Here is a 20,145-nt window from a genome sequence, read left to right as displayed (position 1 = left end):
ACCTGTCTCCACATGATCTCTAGCCCAGGCTTATTTCTTAAGTGGCTTGATCCCAAAAAGATGAAAATGGGGGCTTCAAAGACTCTTAAGGTCTATGCCCAGAAGTCACACATTATTACCTCCTTTGCATTCTATTGGTCAAACTAAGATGCACATCTAGCCCAGATTCAAGGTGCAGGAAAATAAATTCCACCTCTTGGTGGAAGGTCTGACATGTATATACAGGCACGGGAACCATCTCTCTGGACAGTCTACCATATCAACTAACTCCTGTCATTAAAACACACATATCTGCAGGTCAGTGTGGTCCACAGATGTAACTTCTACTTGAAACTTTTAAGAAATTCACCGGAAATCCTTCATAACCAGGGGCATTTTATGACAGGAGGTAGGGTGGGGATTAGCAGGAGAAGGATACTCTGGGCTTTCTCTGGTATTCATGAAGCCTTTTTTCATTGGAGGAGATGAAGTCAGAAGCTAGGCACTGCCTATGTCTGACTATTATTACTTCCTTCTTATTAACCTACTTTGGGACTACTTCCATCCATGAGCCTGAATCCCAAAGCTCCCCAGTTATAACCTGGAGGGAAGAAGGCTAAATGATTGTTAGGATTTCTTTAAATACCCTGGCAGGTACATCCGCTTTTGCCTAAGAAATCATTGCAGGATTTTTTTTTTTTTTTTTTTTTTTTTGCGGTACGCGGGCCTCTCACTGCTGTGGCCTCTCCCGTTGTGGAGCACAGGCCCTGGGCGCGCAGGCTCAGCGGCCATGGCTCACGGGCCCAGCCGCTGCTCGGCATGTGGGATGTTCCCGGACCGGGGCATGAACCCTTGTCCCCTGCATCGCCAGGCGGACTCTCAACCACTGCGCCACCAGGGAAGCCCTCATTGCAGGATTTTAATCCGGCCTGTTTTGATTAGGTTAGTACTTTGAAATGCTCACTTAGGATGCTAACATGCCTCTGTTCCAGTTAGCAACTGCTGCTTGACAAATTATCCAAAATTGAGTTGTGTAAAGCAATAATTTATTATGTTCACAGATCCAGTGGGACAGGAATTTAGGCAGGGCAGCGCGGGTGGTTTGTCTCTTTCTTGCCCGTGTCTGTGGTTTCAGCTAGAAGACTCATATGAAGGCTGGGGGCCAGAATAATCTGAAAGTTTTCTTACTTGCATGTCTGTTGGTTCTTGCTGGCTGTCAGATGAAAGCCTCAGATCTCCATGTGTGCCCCTTCACGTGGTCTTTCTTCTTAGAGTAGTTTGAGCATCCTCACAGCATGGCGGCTGGATTCCAGGGTGAGCATCCAATGACAGAGAGAGCCAGGCATAAACCATATCGCTTTTTATGACCTAGCCTTGAGTGTCACACAGTGTCACTTCTGCCACGTTCTGTTTACCAAGGAAGTCACTAAGCCTTTGCCCAGGCTTGTGGGCAAAGGAAGTAGACTCCATTTCTAGATGGGGAATGGCAAAGTTCTGGAAGAGCATGTAGGACTAGAAATATTGCTGTGGCCATTTTTAGAGAATATAATCTGCCATGGCCTTAAAGAGGCATTAATTCAGTGAAACCACCATTACATCCAAAATCTGCACTCCTCCCTCCTCTGACGTCATCTCCCACCACTCTCGCCTTTACTCATTCCATTGAAGTCTCACCAGCTCCCTTGCTTTCCCTCAAACACAATGAACACACTTCCATGTCAGGGCCTTTGTACTTGCTGCTCCTTCTGCCTTGAATGCTGTCCCTCTGATATCCCCCTGGCTCTCTCCCTCATATTCTACAGTCTCTGCCCAAATGTCACCTCTGAGAGGCTTCCCTGACCACCCTAATATAACAAACAAACAAACACAAATCCCCCTACTTCAGTCTCTATTCCCTTCTTTGGCTTTATTTTTCTTGGTGACATTTATTGCCTAACATAATTATAGTTTAAAAATTGTTTATTACCTGTCTCCTCCCACTAGAATGTAGGCTCCATGAGGGCAGGGACTTTGTTTGGTTCTCACCTGCATCTCCAGCACCCAAAACAGTGTCTGATACTCAGAAGGTGGTCAATATTTGTTGAGTGAATGAATGATAGGCTTCACTGGGTATGAAAAATCAGCAACTCACTCCCAGGACATGGTCTAAAAGAGTGTTTCTTAAAGTGTGATCCAGGGATCTTTGGAGGTCCCTGGATTTTGGTGGGGAAATGGAGGGAGGGAGGATCTGTGGGAGCAAACATTTTTGGGAACACTAAGATATTATTTGCCTTTTTCATTCTTCTTCTCTCATGAATGTACAGTGGAATTTTCCAAAGGTTGCATGACATGTGATATTGCAACAAATTAAATGCAGAAACAGATATGGGACTCCAGCTGTCTTCCATTAAGCCAGACACTAAAGATGTCTTCAAAATAGCAAAACAATGCGCTCTGCTAGTGGGACCTCACCAGAACTTGACCATGCTGGCACCCTGATCTCAGACTTTCCAGTCTCCAAAACTGTGAGAAATAAATCTCTCGTTTAAGCCAAAACAAAACAAAACAAACAAACAAAAACACAATGCCACTCTTCTCACTACTTTTTTATGTGTGTTTGTTTTGGAAAATATAATTATTTTAAATAAAATTATGTTAACATGTAATTTATTATTATTATTTTGAATGGACAAATACATATTTTTTTTTAAATGTTTTAAGTTATAATACAGTAAATATTGGTAAATAACCCACATTTGTAAAGTTCTATGGGGTTAATAAAAAAAAATCCCACAAGGACTCAGAGGCAAAAAGTATACAAGTCAATCTTCACTGCAAAGTAAAGGAGCTGTTACAGTGGAGGATTACTGGACTGAATGTCACTATTATGACATAGTATGAGTGTGTTTCGTGTTTGGTAGTTGCAATCCTTGTTGCTTTTGTTGTGGTCATCCAGTTACAATGCTTGGTGTCAGTTTATTTATCTCTTGTAAAAATAAAATACAGTGTGTGTGTGTGAAAAAAAATTAAAAATAAAAAAGTTTAAGAAAAATAAAATAAAATTCACTGATTAAAAAAAAGTTCTATGGGGTTAATAATTTTTAAGAATGAAAAGTGGTTCTGAGACTAAAATGTTTGAGAGGGTAGGAAGCAGAGAAGCTAAATTGTTTTCCATACTACAGAATTGGGGAATATGGAGCTGATCATCAGCAGTTCCAGAGAGATGAGGGCTGGGAGGAGGCCGAGGGGTCTCGACCCAGGGAAGAGTTGAAGTGTGCAAAGGAGCCAAGCATCACGGTGGCCCAGGTACCCATGGAGGAACAAGGCCAGAGCATCAGGCTCTGAGTTCAGGAATGACCAAAAATGTTCTAGAGATAGTCAGGTATGTTATTGACTGTTTATTGTTTTAATTGATCCAAAAAGATTTAATTTGTTTGAGGGAATATGCATAAAATATTGTTATTTTCATAGTAATTTACATATAATAACAAAAGAATAAAGCAACCAGATCCTTGAAATCTCAAGCGAAAAGCATAACGCTGGTGCAAATTTTCAGTTTCTAAAATTAAAAGCCAAGCAAGGAAAGTAATATATATATTTCTTATTAAATAATGGGTGGCCATAAAATTATCAATTCATGAAAGGAAGGCTGACTTATAGCAAACTAGCTCTCAAGAGACTGATGAATAAACCAGACACGAACTGTCAAAGCGTCTGGCAGTCACATCCTCTGACTGATCACACCCCTAAGAAAGGTCCATGGGAGGCCAGGTAATGACCAGAGTTATGACTGATGGCTCTTGAGTCAGAGCAAGGGAGTTTGTCATATGACTTACCAGTTACCCTTCCAATAAATACCTTTTCTGCTCACATTCGCCAGAGTTGGCTTCCTCACATTTACAGCCAAGAACCCTTGGTTGATCAAAGCATCTTCAACACACATGGGATACTTACTGCCTTGGGAGTGGCTGAAATCACCGGGGGATATGAGTTAAACAATAGCTTGAGTGCGCTAGGGACAGAGGAATAACAATTTTGCTTTTCCTTTTGGGAGATGTTTGAAAGATAAATAGAAGAAAGAAGAAGTTGAGGGCACTGAAGGAAGAGGATAATTGATGGATTAAAATCCCTGAAGAGGCAATAAGTGGTGCTGGAAAAACTGGACAGCTACATGTAAAGGAATGAAATTAGAACACTCCCTAACACCATACACAAAAATAAACTTGAAATGGATTAAAGACCTAAATGTAAGGCCAGACACTATAAAACTCTTAGAGGAAAACATAGGCAGAACACTCTATGACATAAAGCACAGCAAGATCCTTTTTGACCCACCTCATAGAGAAATGGAAATAAAAACAAAAATAAACAAATGGAACCTAATGAAACTTCAAAGCTTTTGCACAGCAAAGGAAAACATAAACAAGACAAAAAGACAACCCTCAGAATGGGAGAAAACATTTGCAAATGAAGCAAACGACAAAGGATTAATCTCCAAAGTTTACAAGCAGCTCATACAGCTCAATATCAAAAAAACAAACAACCCAATCCAAAAATGGGCAGAAGACCTAAATAGACATTTCTCCAAAGAAGATATACAGATTGCCAACAAACACATGAAAGGATGCTCAACATCACTAAGCATTAGAGAAATGCAAATCAAAACTACAATGAGGTATCACCTCACACCAGTCAGAATGGCCATCAGCAAAAAATCTACAAACAATAAATGCTGGAGAGGGTGTGGAGAAAAGGGACCCCTCTTGCACTGTTGGTGGGAATGTAAATTGATACAGCCACTATAAAGAACAGTATGGAGGTTCCTTAAAAAATTAAAAATAGAACTACCATACAACACAGCAATCCCACTACTGGACATATACCCTGAGAAAACCATAATTCAAAAAGAGTCATATACAACAATGTTCATTGCAGCTTTATTTACAATAGCCAGGACATGGAAGCAACCTAAGTGTCCATCGACAGATGAATGGATAAAGAAGATGTTGCACATATATACAATGGAATATTACTCAGCCATAAAACGAAACGAAATTGAGTTATTTGTAGTGAGGTGGATGAACCTAGAGTCTGTCATACAGAGTGAAGTAAGTCAGAAAGAGAAAAACAAATACTGTGTGCTATCACATATATATGGAATCTAAAAAAACCCCAACGTTCTGAAGAACCTAGGGGCATGCAGGAATAAAGACACAGACATGGAGAATGCACTTGACACGGGGAGTGGGAAGGGTAAGCTGGGACGAAGTGAGAGAGTGGCATGGACATATATACACTACCAAACGTAAAATAGATAGCTAGTGGGAAGCAGCCACATAGCACAGGGAGATCAGCTCAGTGCTTTGTGACCACCTAGAGGGGTGGGATAGGGAGGGTGGGAGGGAGACGCAAGAGGGAGGAGATATGAGGATATATGTATATGTATGGCTGATTCACTTTGTTATAAAGCAGAAACGAATACACCATTGTAAAGCAATTATACTCCAATAAAGATGTTAAAAAAAAAAAAGGAAAAAAATCCCTGAAGAGGAAATTTACTGGCGGTTCAGTGGTTAAGACTCTGTGCTTCCACTTCAGGGGGCATACGTTTGATCCCTGGTCGGGGAACTAAGATCCCGCATGCAGTGAGGCACAGCCAAAAAAAAAAAAAAAAAAAAAATCCCTGAGAAGTTAAGGAGGGGTGGAAATCAGAGCAAAGTTGGGGGGCTGTCCTTAGACTGGGAGAAGATGGGGAGACATCTGTCTCAGTCTGTTTGGGCTGCTATAACAAAATACCACAGACTTGGTGGCTTATAAACAACAGATATTTATTTCTCACTGTTCTGGAGGCTGGAAGTCCAAGGTCAGGATGCACTCATGGTGGGGTGAGGGGCTTCTTTTGGGCTGTAGACTTCTTGTTGTATCCTCACATGGTGAAAGGGGCTAGGGAGCTCTTTGGGGGTCTCTTTTATAAGAACACTAATCCCTAGTCTCTTCTCAAAGACCTCACCTTCTAATACCATCACATTAGGGGGTCAGGATTCAACGTATGAATTTGGAGGGGGCACAAATATTCAGCCTATAGCAACATCTCTTCCTTTGAGACAAGTAGGAAGGAGGAACAGATATAGGGGCATGTTAACTTTTCCCCCGAAAGAGTTGAGGTTACCTGCTGAGACTAAATGAAGTGGGCACTATTGGGAGGAATTATTCCCAATGGGCTTTTGCAATGTCCACATTCAAGGACATCAGCTGATAGGAGTTTATTGAAAGGATACCCAGGGAAGAAAGCAACACTATTATTGATCACTGATTCATTCCAAGTATGTATGGGGTCTCTGTTATGTGACAGGCACTGATGTAGGTGCTGGGGATACGGCAGTGAACAACACAAGAACAGTACTTGCTCGGTGGAGCTCACATTCTAGTGAAATAAAAATAGCCCAGTAGATGTGCTCATCACCACCTCCATGGCGCTGAATTGTCAGATGAACTGAACTCCTGATTGCCTCTGCAGTCAGCACACAGAACAAAGCCCATGGCCCGCTGAATATGCCCACTTGGTGCTCACCAAGTGTGGCAGACAATGCTGGTACCCTCCTCAGTATCCATTCTCCCCGTCTTCCTTACTAATACAGCCCTGGTTTTATTGGCAGAGACAATTGTTCCCAGTTAAAAAGTTAAAATGTGCCACACAGTCACTTCCTTGCCAAATAGGAGTGACTATGTGACAGTTCAGGACAATGAGAGATAAATAGAAATTGTTGGGTAGGGCTTCATGGAAAGCTCATTAAATAGGGGTGCAGACTCAGGTAGCATGCCCTTTGGCCCTTTGCCCTTCCTCCTTCCAGCTGTCTGCAATGCAGCCATGGTGGCTGCAGTTGAGAAGCCATCTCAAAAGTCTGAGGAAAAGGCCAAGAGATTTGCAGAGATTTCTACCCTGAATCATTTTTTAAAATTGAAGTATAGTTGATTTATAGTGTTGTGTTAATTTCTGCTGAACAGAAAAGTGATTCAGTTATACTTATATACATTCTTTTATTTTTTTTTTGGCTGCACCGTGCAGCTTGAGGGATCTCAGTTCCCTGATCAGGGACTGAACCCAGGCCACGGCAGTAAAAGCATGGAATCTTAACCACTAGGCCATCAGGGAACTCCCTATACATTCTTTTTTATATTCTTTTCCATTATGGTTTATACAGGATATTGAATATAGTTCCCTGTGCTATATAGTAAGACCCTGTTGTTTACCCATTCTATATATACTAGTTTGCATCTGCTAATCCCAAACTCCCCCTCCATCCCTTGCCCACCCCCCTACCCCTTGGCAACCACAAGTCTGTTCTCTATGTCTGTAAGTCTGTTTCTGTTTCATAGATAAGTTCATTTGTGTCATATTTTAGATTCCACATATAAGTGATATCATATGGTATTTGTCTTTCTGACTTACTTCACTTAGTATGATAATCTCTAGGTCCATCCATGTTGCTGCAAATGGCATTACTTCATTCCTTTTTATGGTTGAGTAGTATTCCATTGCATATATGTACCACATCTTCTTTATCCATTCATCTGTTGACGGACATTTAGGTTGTTTCCATGTCTTGGCTATTGTAAATAGTGCTGCTATAAACATAGGGGTGCATGTATTTTGAATTATGGTTTTGTCTGGATGTATGCCCAGTAGTGGAATTGCTGGATCACATGGCAACTCTATTTTTAGTTTTTTTGAGGAACTTCCATACTGTTTTCCATAATGGCTACACCAGCTTAAGTTCCCACCAATAGTGTAGGAGGGTTCCCTTCTCTACACACCCTCTCCAGCCTTTGTTATTTGTAGACATTTTAATGATAGCCATTCTGATCAGTGTGAGGTGATATCTCATTGTAGTTTTGATTTGCATTTCTCTAATAATTAGCAATGTTGAACATCTTTTCATGTGCCTGTTGGCCATCTATATGTCTTCTTTGGAGAAATGTCTATTTAGGTCTTCTGCCCATTTTTGATTGGGTTATTTGTTATTGTTGAGTTGTATGAGATGTTTGTATATTTCAGAAATTAATCCCTTGTCAGGGATTTGCATCATTTGCAAATATTTTCTCCGGTTCCATAGGTTGTTTTTTCATTTTGTTTATGGTTTCCTTTGCTATGCAAAAGCTTGTAAGTTTGATTAGGTCCCATTTAAAAAATCTATTTATTTTTATTTTGGCTGTGCTGGGTCTTAGTTGCAGCATGTGGGATCTTCATTGTGGCATACGGGATCTTCGCTGTGGCATGTGGAATCCTTAGTTGCGGCATGCGGGATCTTTTAATCGCAGCATGCAAACTCTTAGTTGTGACATGCGTGCGGGATCTAGTTCCTCAATCAAGGATGGAACCTGGGTCCCCTGCATTGGGAGTGTGGAGTCTTACTCACTGGACCACCAGGGAAGTCCCCTTATTTTTTTGCTTTTATTTCTATTGCCTTGGGAGACTGACCTAAGAAAACACTGGTATGATTTATGTTAGGGAATGTTTTGCCTGTGATCTCTTCTAGGAATTTTATGGTGTCATGTCTTATATTTAAGTCTTTAAGCCATTTTGAGTTTATTTTTGTGAATGGTGTGAGGGTGTGTTCTAACTTCATTGATTTGCATGCAGCTGTCCAACTTTCCCAACACCACTTGCCAAAGAGACTGTCTTTTTCCCATTGTATATTCTTGCCTCCTTTATCTAAGATCAATTGACTGTAGTTGTGAGGGTTTATTTCTGGGCTCTCTATTCTGTTCCATTGATACATATGTCTGTTTTTGTGCCAGTACCATACTGTTTTGATTACTGTAGCTTTGTAGTATTGTCTGAAGTCTGGGAAGATTATGCCTCCTGCTTTGTTCTTTTTCCTCAGGATTGCTTTGGCAATTCTGGGTCTTTTACGGTTCCATATAAATCTTAGGATTATTTGTTCTAGTTCTGTGAAAAATGTCATGGGTAATTTGATAGAGATCACATTAAATTTGTAGATTGTTTTGGGTAATATGGCCATTTTAACAATATTAATTCTTCCAATCCAAGAGCAATCAATTTCCTTTATTAATGTTTTATAGTTCTCAGCATATAAGTGTTTCACCTCCTTGGTCAGGTTTATTACTAAGTATTTTAACTTTTTTGGATGTGGTTGGTTTTTTTTTACATTCTCTTTCTGATATTTCATTGTTAGTATAAAGAAATGCAAATGATTTCTGTATGTCAATCTTAAATCCCCCCCCCCCAAAAAACTTGAATCCTGCTACCTTGTTGAATTTGTTTATCAGTTCTAGTAGTTTTTGTGTGGTCTTTAGGGTTTTCTGTATATGATATCATGTCATCTGCATATAATGACAATTTTACCTCTTATCTTCCAATTTGGATACATTTTAATTCTTTTTCTTGTCTGATAGCTATGGCTAGGACTTTCAGTACTATGTTGAATAGAAGTGGTGAGAGTGGGCATCCTTGTCTTGTTCCAGATTTTAGCGGGAAGGCTTTTAGCTTTTCACCATTGAGTATTATATTGGCTGTGTGTTTGTCATAAATAGCTTTTATTACATTGAGATATGCTCCCTCTATATCCACTTTGTCTACCCTGAATCTTTTTTTTTGGGTGCACTGCACAGCATGCAGGACCTTAGTTCCCTGACCAGGTATTGAACCTGTGTCCAGTGCAGTGGAAGCATAGAGTCCTAACCACTGGACCTCCAGAGAATTCTACCCTGAATCTTAAAGTCACCAAGCCAACTCACTTATTCCTGGACTTCTCATTATGTGAGAAAAAGACTTATCTTGTTTAAGCCACTGTTATTTGAGTTTTCTGTTACATGTAGCCAAGCTAAATCCATACATAATGCACCAAGAATCATCTGTGTTTGTGGCCATGAGAATGACTTCTCACATCTTTCATGACAGGGAGCGCAATTGACCAAGGGACCCAGCTGCTGCTTTCTGAAATCCATCACTGCATTTGTTACAAGGCCAAATTTCCCATGGGCTGCTTCTGGCTAATGAATGAGCACAGATGGGATATTAAAGCAGGCCCACTCCTGGGAAAAGGTGGATGATGGGTGGCTTTTGCTGAAGGACTCCCCGGTGGCATTGCTGAACTTTCCTGCACCGCAGTCTAGAACGCTTCCACCCACCTTCCTTCCTTCTCTCTCTCCTTCACTCAGGCTCAGACTTGTAGCATGGTCTGATGGTTCTCCTAGGCTCACCTGGTTCCCTCTTCCTTTTCTCTAACAAATCATTTCCCCTAATAAATATCTTGGGTGTTTAATCCCATCTTGGTGTCAGCGTCTCTAGGAACTCAGACTAACACATTCCTAAACCTGTTTATGCCTTTTTACTCATTATTGTAAATACATAATTTAATAAAGTGTAACTAAACCAAAGAAATATGAGTGCAAAAGGAAAGTGAGTTATTATTTATATGAAAACTAACTTTACTGCTTTGGAAACTTTTGGAAAAGATAGTCATTTTTTTAAAAAGCTGTTCACAAAAAGACAAATACTATATGATTCCACTCGTATGAGGTATTTAAAGTAATCAAATTCATTTTGGTTTTGAAAGTAGAATGGTGGTTACCAAGGGCTGAGGCAGAGGGAGAAATGGGGAATTGTTGTTTAATGGGTAAAAAGTTTCAGTTTTGCAAGATGAATTGTTCTTTGTACAACAATGTGAATATACTTAACACTGAATACTTAAATGAATACTTAAAAGTGGTTAACATGGTAAATTTATTTTTTATTTTTTAATCAAAGTATAGTTGATTTACAATGTTGTGTTAGTAAATTTTTTAAATTGAGTGAAAGATTCTTTAAATTCTACAGCACTTGTACAATTTTCAAAAGTTTCACACATATAATTAAAGATGGTAAATTTTATCTTGTGTGGGTTTTTTTTTTTACCACAATGAAAAATAAATTAAAAAAATAGCTTTTGAGTTTGGCTTGGGGAAGCCACTATAAAAGATTTGGGAAACTATAAAAACTCAAGAGTCTGCACTCAAATTCCTTTGCAATTGTCCTAAAACTCTTATGCATGTTATAGAATCTGGAAGTCTAGACAATTTGTTATGGGTATATTCTACAAGAAATAAGGAATTCCAATCAGCAGATCCATATTTTTTAAAAAAAGCCTTAGTATTACATCGAAAGATTGGCAAGTTAATACGCATTTATATGTTTTAAGTTAAAACATGTCCAAATACATATGATTTTTTATGATACTCCTTTTAAGCTGACTTTTTTGTTGAATTGACCAACTTCTGGTTTCAGTTGCATCAGATAAGAGGGCTTCTACTGAAATAATGATAGTAAATGTGAATTGCTTTATTGCACAATTATTATATGCCCAGGGTGAAAGGCTTGAGTATAGCTACAGGAGGATGAGCAGAGAAGGGAGGACGTTTCAGGCATCAGGAAGAGGCTGATAAACAGGGCTCAGGGAATAATGTCCTTCAAGATTGAAGGACCTGTTTGGCAGTGCCGAGAGGACTGGAAGAAGAGCAGGCTATAGTCCAAGAGACAAGAGGGGAGAATGAGATTCTTGGGCAAAACTGTTCCTGGTGGTGGATGACAAGTCACATAGTGAGACCATGGGAACAGGGTGATGGCTGAAGGAGAAACAAAGGTCACTGGAGTGAGGAGGAGTCATAAGCCCAGGGTGTTGGGTGGGTCACCCAGTGAACTCAGAAGTCTTCTAGACTGGCAGCAAGATTGGGCCTGGAGGAGAAATGGGGGGCCAGATATGTGCTGGAAGCAGCTCGTACTGGCTCGCGAGAGCCAATTGCTAAAATTTCAATTTTGTGTTCTGCTTGGTAAACACAGCCATTATTAAAAATTTAATTATATTACCTTACAATGAAGTCAACTATGTTAAAACAAAGGTAATAAATATTCAAAACTCATCACTTTCAGACATGTTTGTTATTTGTCTTCAAGGAGAAGAAACATGAGAACAGTTAACAATCCTAAATTCTGAGTGTGGTAGAGTTATATGTAAGGTAGTGCTGGCACAGAGGAAGAAGAAAGCACAGGCCCTAGGGGGATGAGGCAAGGATGTGAATTTCAGCTTCTCACACGTTTTTCTCCTCTGTACCGGGCACTGAGCTAAGTGAGTTTCATGCATTATTTCTCACATCTTATGGCCACACTGTGGAAAGAAAAATATTTTTTTAGCCTTATTTTTCAGATGAGGAAAAAGAGACTCAGAGAAGTTAAGTAACTTGCCTAAAGTCACACAGCTAATAAATGGCAGAGCTAGAAATCAAATCCAACCTTGTCTCTTTATGACTGCACACTATTACTTCTCCAACAAGTTGTGTTTAAGATACAGAGCTCTCTAAAAGTAGAAAATGTTTGTTTTTCATGTCTCAGCTTTAAACAACCACTTAATAATTTTCATGATGATATATATTTTATGTTTATAAAAATATAGATGATCCAGGAAAAGGTGTTGCTTAAAAATTCATTGTCTATGGGGTTTCTGTGGTGGCGCAGTGATTAAGAATCCGCCTGCCAATGCAGGGGACACGGGTTCGAGCCCTTGTCCGGAAAAATCCCACATGTTGCAGAGCAACTAAATCCGAGCGCCACAACTACTGAGCCTGTGCTCTAGAGCTCGCAAGCCAAAACTACTGAGCCCGCGTGCTACAACTACTGAAGTCCGCGCACCTAGAGCCTGTGCTCCGTGACAAGAGAGGCCACTGCAATGAAAAGCCTGCGCACCGCAGCGAAGAGTAGGCCCCACTTGCCGCAGATAAAGAAAGCCCACGTGTACCAAAGACCCAATGCAGCCAAAAGTAAATAAATAAAATAAATAAATATATTTTTTTAAAAAGTTCGTTGTATGGAATGATCTCTATCAACATTACTCTGGTGCCAAGAATTTGTGAGATCATGTAGCTTTCAAAAACCAAATTCAATTATGAAAAAACAAAACAGATATGTTGTTTCACTTTCTACCATGGCTTAGAAAAGCTTTTCCATAGACTTTAAAATAAACATGTTAGTAATAAATCATATTTTTTGAGCTGTAAAAAAAACTCATCACTTTCTAATAACTTTACAACATTTTACTGTTCATGCTCTTTAAGTTATTTATGTTTCTTGTCTCTGTGTGGTGGAAATACTACATAATGGTGTGCTATGGTACATCTTTTCTCAACTCTGCATTCAGTGACATCATGTTGGTAGCTCAAAATCAGCCATGGTGAAAATATTTACATCACAGAAGTTAGAAATACTATAATTACAGTTAGATTTATTGTTTTGTTGATTATCTACACTCCTTCATCAATTGTAACTGTAAGTTGGCTATAGATGCAAGAGTTAAGGAAAAACCAATGAAAACAGTCTCTGAGAATCAACTGGCTATATGAAATTTACAATAAAGAGTATTGTATATTTTATTATGTGTTAAGTTATTTGTTACACATACATATCAGTAAAACATAAAAAATATATGTGTATATTTATGTACACATTTTTCCCTAAAGAGCCAGTTGTTAAACATTTAGCAAACACACCTCTCAACTAAGGTCTCCTTCCCCTGAGACTGGCACTGGGGTGATGGTGAACAATTCAGATGTGGACCTGCTCCCTCCATCCTGCTCCAGAGCTCACAGGCTCATGAAGAGTCAGGCACCTAGATAACAACACAGCACTGGGTGGCAGGGAGAGAAGCACGAAGCTGAGGTGCCTAGTCCAGGGAGCCATCCAGAGGAGTGAGACTCACGTGGGCACTCAAAGGATGAGTAGGAATCAGCCAGCCAGAGGAACAACGCGAGCTAAGCCCAGCTGTTGACAGCAACAATGTCAGAGAGTGGCTTGTGTGTCTGCCAGGGAGAAACCAGCAGGTTATAGGATGCTCCACCTGGCCTTGTGGTACCTGGAGAGTGGAGTAAGGGCAGTCTCTACTAGAGAGGGTCCTCTGGACCCCAGTCCTAAAAAGAGTAAGGATTTCTGGACAAAGGGACAGGGATGGGAGTCAGGTGAGGAGAGGAGAGGATGGAACAGCATGTGCAAAAGCAAGGAGGTAAAAGAGAATGTGAATTCTTAGAACTACAAGCTGTGCTGGGTGACAGCAGCAGTGGGGAGCCTCTGGAGTGCCCTAATTACTTAACTAATTGGCATAACTAAGATTCCTGTGACTGCTTGGAGGAGAATGGCTTGAGAAGGTGTCAGGTGGGGCAACACTAAAGCAGGGGTCCCCAACCCACAGGCTGCAGACCGGTACCAGGCCGCGGCCTCTTAGGAACCGGGCCACACAGCAGGAGGTGAGTGGCAGGCAAACGAGCAAAGTTTCATCTGCTGCTCCCCATCGCTCCCCATCACTCGCATTACTGCCTGAACCATTCCCCCGCTACTTCCATGGAAGAATTGTGTTCCACAGAACCGGTTCTTGGTGCCAAAAAGGTTGGGGACTGCTGCACTAAAGGATGTAATGTCTTTGAGGAGACTACTGCAGTGATGATGGAATTGGGTAGTGGGTATGGGGAAACAGAATTGATAAGACTTAATTTCCAGGGGTCGGGCTTGGGTAACTGAGGGTTGACACAATCATTTTTTTAAGAGTACTGGTCAGTTATTTTGTAGAATGTTCCTCAACTTCGGTTTGTCTGATGTTTTCCTCATGATTAAATTGAGGTTATGCATTTTGGGGGGCAATAAAATCACAGAAGGCAGTGAAGCCTATCAGGAGGTACATGATGTCAACATGTCTTATCACTGATGATAGGGCCATTTTTGGAGGCAGGATCACAGGAGGAGGAACAAATATAGGGAAAATATCTGGGGTTCCAGCTTGGGACGGGGCTGGAATGCAGAAGAGAATTCAGACCAGAGACAGAGCTCTGGGAGCCCTGGGCTCCTTAGAGGTAGCGGAGGATTTGCAGGGGGCAAGGTTGCCAAGGGAAGAAGGTATCAGGATGAGGAGGTAGAAGCAAGACTGGCTTTGCAATATAACTTTTCAGGCAGGTGAGGACTGGAACATGTCCTGTGGTTTTGGTATCCATGGGCCCAGCCAGTGACCAAGGCCACTGTTTACCAGGCCAGGCCCAAGCTGGGACTTGTGAAAGGTATTTTTTCTCTCTGACAGTTAGTTGGAGCCGGTTGGGAGGGGCACTCCTGTTCTAACTCGACAAGTGAGCAGTGGGTGTTGCATGTTCAGAGCTGCTGGCAAGGCTGCAAGAGGCGGTGGTGATGAAAATGAGCTGTGTGTAGGCCAGCAGGCTACCCAACGCCCAGCACTTCTAGCTGCCTGCAGAGAATTAGCTCTGCAAGTGTTAGTGGATGCCAAGTGCAAGTGCGGGCGTTGGCGCCCCCAAGTGGTCTATGGGGGCACTGCTGGTAAAAGAGAAGCAATGAGAGGTGGTCATTGACCTGGGTTTCATGTCCAGGCAAGAGGTTGGAGGTCTGGAATCACCTTTGTTCTCTAGATTCAAGCTGCCTCAGGGATCCCCATTTTTTTAAGCTAACAGTCCTTTACTGAGTTATAATCAATAAGTTTTCAGTTTGGCAAGTGTTTTGACAGTTTTATATACCTTTTAACTATCAACCCAAACAAGATCTAGAATATTTCCACCACCCAGAAATTTCTTTTCTGTCCCTTTCCAGTCAATCTAATCTACCCCCATAGCCAACCAGGAACCACGATTCTGCTTTCTATCACATTAATTTTCCTGGTTTTGAACTTAATATAAGTGGAATCATATAGTATGGTTTTTGTTTGTTTTTTTGGCTGCGTGCGCAGCTTGCAGGATCTTAGTTCCCCAACCAGGGATCGAACCTGGGCCCCCTGCAGTGGAAGCCTGGAGTCTTAACCACTGGACCACCAGGGAATTCCTCCTAGCATGTATTTTTTGATCTGCCTTATTTTGCTCAACATAACGTTTTTGAGATTCACTCGTGTTGTAGTTATTAATTGCTCATTCATTTTTATTTTTGATTCATATTCCATTGTTTGAATATACAATAATTTGTTTATCCATTCTCTTGTTGATGGCTGTTTCTGGGTTTTAGCTACTACGAATAAAATTGCAATGAATTTGCAAGTTTTTTGTGAATGTATGTTTTTATTTCTCTTGGGTATATAGCTAGGAATAGAACTGATAGGTTTAACTATGTTTAACTCTTTAATGAACTGCCGACTGTTTTCCAAAGTGGCTGCACCATTTACCTTCCTTCCAGCACTGTATAACGGTTCCAATTTCTCCCCATCCTTGTTTTTTAAAAAATATTATTTATTTATTTATTTATTATTTATTTTGGCTGCACCAGGTCTTAGTTGTGGCAAGCAGGATCTTTGTTGTGGCATGTGGGATCTTTAGTTGTGGCATGTGGACTTCTTAGTTGCAGCATGCATGCATGTGGGATCTAGTTCCCCGACCACAAAGTTGGGCCTCTGCATTGGGAAGCATGCAGTTTTACCCACTGGACCACCAGGGAAGTCCCTCCTCATCCCTGTTTTTTTTTAAATTAATTAATTAGGCTGCATCCGGTATTAGTTGCAGCACGTGGGTACTTCGTTGCAGTGCATAGGATTCTCTCTAGTTGTGGCGTGAGGGCTCTAGAGCACTCTGACTCAGTAGTTGCGGCACGTGGGCTTAGTTGCCTCATGACATGTGGGATCTTAGTTCCCTGACCAGGGATCGAACCTGAGTCCCCTGTATTGGAAGGCGGATTCTTAACAACTGGACTACCAGGGAAGTCCCCCCATCCCTGATGATACTTATTATTATTTGTCTTTTTGTTTATAGCCATTCAAGTGGATGTGAAATTGTATCACATTATGGTTTTGACTTGCATTTCCCTGATGACTAAAGATGTTGAGTATGTTTTCAAGTGCTTATCAGCCATCTGTATATCTTCTCTGGAGAAATTTCTATTCAGATCCTTTTTATATTTTTATAGTGGATTGTTTGTCTTTTTATTATTGAGTTGTAAGAATTCTTCATAGGACTTCCCTGGTGGCGCAGCAATGAAGACTCAATGCAGCCATAAATATCCCTTAAAAAAAAAGAATTCTTTATAAATTCTATATGGAAGTCTCTTATCAGATATATGACTTGAAAATACTTTCTCCCATTCTGTGGGTTGCCTTGGGGAGGTTCCAGTCTGCTTGGGGAAAGAAGACAAACATGGAGGGGTGAGGTGGTGGGAAGGTGGTGCGGAGGGGAGAGGCATTGTAGGGGAGGTCTAGGGTGAACTCTCTGAGCTTCAGGTTGCCCACCTAGGTAGTGAGTGGATGAGCTGCTCTGACATTGCCATGGCTGCAAATTTCCACAGGACTAATGGGTGACATTAGAAGCAACAAGCATTGCTTAAGAGCCAGACAGTCTTGGATTTAGATCTTGGCTGTAGTCGACACTACTATATACATTCCCTTTAGCCATTCCTGATGGCTTTTTATATTCTTATTCTTATCTTCTTTCCATATATATGCTTATATTCTTATATTCTTACTGTATGTGAGCCCCTGGGATTTTCTGCCTAAGGGCTTTCTCTGCTTAGAAGGTACACAAAGAAATCTGCAAGTTCCTGGAGCAGCCCTCAACCCTTAGTTTCCTCATTCTTTTGGTGGAATAACTCATTGTATTCTGCATTGTGTCTTGGAGGTCCCCAGTAGAATTGCCCACAGTGGTAACCTGTTCATTACTGCACCCTGAACTGAGTTCCTTTCATTTCTTTGTTTCAACTTCCTCCACTCCTCTACTAGTGCTTCCTGGGATCATCTCTCAAATACAGCAGTGTTTGCTTCTAGGGAAACCCAACCTAAAGATACTGGTTCTTCCACCTCTTAGATACATCAATTCTATTTTCTTGAGCAGATCACCTTACCTCTCTGAGCCTCACGTTCCTTATCTACGAAATGGAGATAAAAGCATTTACTTCATAGTATAGTCACGAGGCTTAACATCTCCCTCAGATATATATAGGGTTCAGTAAATGCTAATCCTCTTTTCTTTCCAGTTGTTTACTGTCCTGTAAATAGATATCCTCCCAGAGACTGTTGGGTGGACATGCCTCAACATGCCTCCTACCATAGTTGTGCAGGAAAAGATAAGCAGCCTGCAACTGGCCCTATAGGTGACTGGATTACTGTTCCCAGTCATTTGCTCTCTCCCTGCTCTAGGATTAAACATCCCCACTGTTTGTCATGTCTTGCATCCTCCAGAGGGAGCAAGTCTCCCTGTTGCCCTGGCATTAGCCATAGGACATGCGTTGGTGAGTGGCATGTGAGCAGAAGTGACATCCACCCCATTTGAGAAGAAGCTTTAACTGTCGTTGCATGGTTTGGCTCTGGCTCTTTTACTCCGGCTCTCCACCATGAGAAAGACGTGTCCCCAGAGCCTGGCACACAGTATGAGCCAGCACTTATTAGACACTTATGTGTACCAGGCACTGTCTCAATTGTTACCTATGTCTACACATGTTAATTCGCTTAATCCTCACAGGAACTCTAAGACATAGGTATTATTATCATCTTTATTTTACATATATGGAAAACTAAGATTCAGTACAGGTGAGTGCCTTGCTCAAACGTACACAATTGGGAAGGCGCAGGCAGTCTGCCTTCCAGGTCTATATTCTTTTTTTTGTTTTTTAGATTTTACTTATTTATTTATTTATTGGCTGTGTTGGGTCTTTGTTGCTGCGCGCGGGCTTTCTCTCATTGTGGCGAGTGGGGGCTACTCTTCGTTGTGGTGCGAGGGCTTCTCATCGCGGTGACTTCTCTTGTTGCAGAGCACAGGCTCTAGACGCGCAGACTTCAGTAGTTGTGGTACGTGGGCTTCAATAGTTGTGGCTCGCAGGCTTCAGTGGTTGTGGCTCATGGGCTCTAGAGCACAGGCTCAGTAGTTGTGGTGCACGGGCTTAGTTGCTCCGCGGCATGTGGGATCTTCCCGGATCAGGGCTTGAACCCGTGTCCCCTGCATTGGCAGGCAGATTCTTAACCACTGTGCCACCAGGGAAGCCCCTCTAGGTCCATATTCTTAATGACTGCACTATGCTGTTTCTCATAGTTAATCAACAAATGCTTGTTGAGTAAAAGTTTGTTCAAATGACTGTAACTCCTGAAGCATTGTTTCCTTCTCTTTACCCAGATTCTGAAAGTACAATCCCCTGGGACAAAGATGGGCTTCTGACTTTGGACCTGGGCACTTTTCCTGCCTCAGTTGTTAGCTAAATAGGAGGCCCTTCTACTTCTCTTGATTTGGGAAAAGTCATCTGTGGATATCAGATGGGAATCCAAATATTTCTCCTGTAGGACCCACACGGACCACAAGATATCTCCTGTAAATTCCTTGTGGATCCCAGACATCTCCACTGTAGATTTCAACATGGACCTCAGACCCCTCTCCTGGAGGCTGATATGAACCCTATATCTTTCCTGAGGTCCCGATGGACTCCCAACATCTCTCCTACAGGAGCCATGTTTGATAACCTCCTCAGGGTCATGTTCATTTCATTGGGTCCTCTCACAACTCTGTAAGTCAGCTAAAGCTTGTCTTATAGCAGGATAGAGAACAGTTATTATGAAAGTGAACCAGGGACAGGATCAAAAGCAGAACCTCTTTGCCCTTCCCTATAGCCCATGACTCTTCTGTTCTGATTGGCATAGATTATGCTTCCTGCACAACACTCCATAGCCCCTGAGGCTCCCTCCCTTTCCTTGCCTCTCCTGCACTAATTCTTGTCTGCCTTTATTCACTCTGGCCCCCTTTCTATCCCAGCTGTGGGAGTGAGGCCCCACTCCCAGCAGGCTGAGACCAGACAATGGGCCCTTATTCTGGGCAAAGAATCCCCTCAGTGTCTCCCACCCACTGAGGCCCCCTTCCAGGCCCAGGATGGTGTGGGCGGAAGGCACTGTGGAGGGCAGGAGCCATTGGCTGGCAGGACAGAGGGTGGCCCTGGTTGTAGATATCCCACAGGAAGTTTACAATGTAAACATCACTCACAATAAAAGCCAGTCTGTCTTTCACTCCCAGCCCCATTTTTCCAAGTGGGTCTCTCTCAACCCTCATTGGTTCTGGGTTTTTAAACATTTAGCCTGATTTCTACTCACTTTCAGTGTTCATCTCTGCATAACACAGTTTCTTTCCTTCTCTCTCCCTTCCTCTCTCTCTCTCTTTCTTTTTCTGTTTTTCTTTCTAGGCCTCTCCCTTTCTATCCCT

This window comes from Phocoena sinus, chromosome 2 (assembly GCF_008692025.1).
Source record: "Phocoena sinus isolate mPhoSin1 chromosome 2, mPhoSin1.pri, whole genome shotgun sequence".
In the NCBI taxonomy this organism is placed as follows: Eukaryota; Metazoa; Chordata; class Mammalia; order Artiodactyla; family Phocoenidae; genus Phocoena; species Phocoena sinus.
This window is presented reverse-complemented; position numbering follows the sequence as displayed.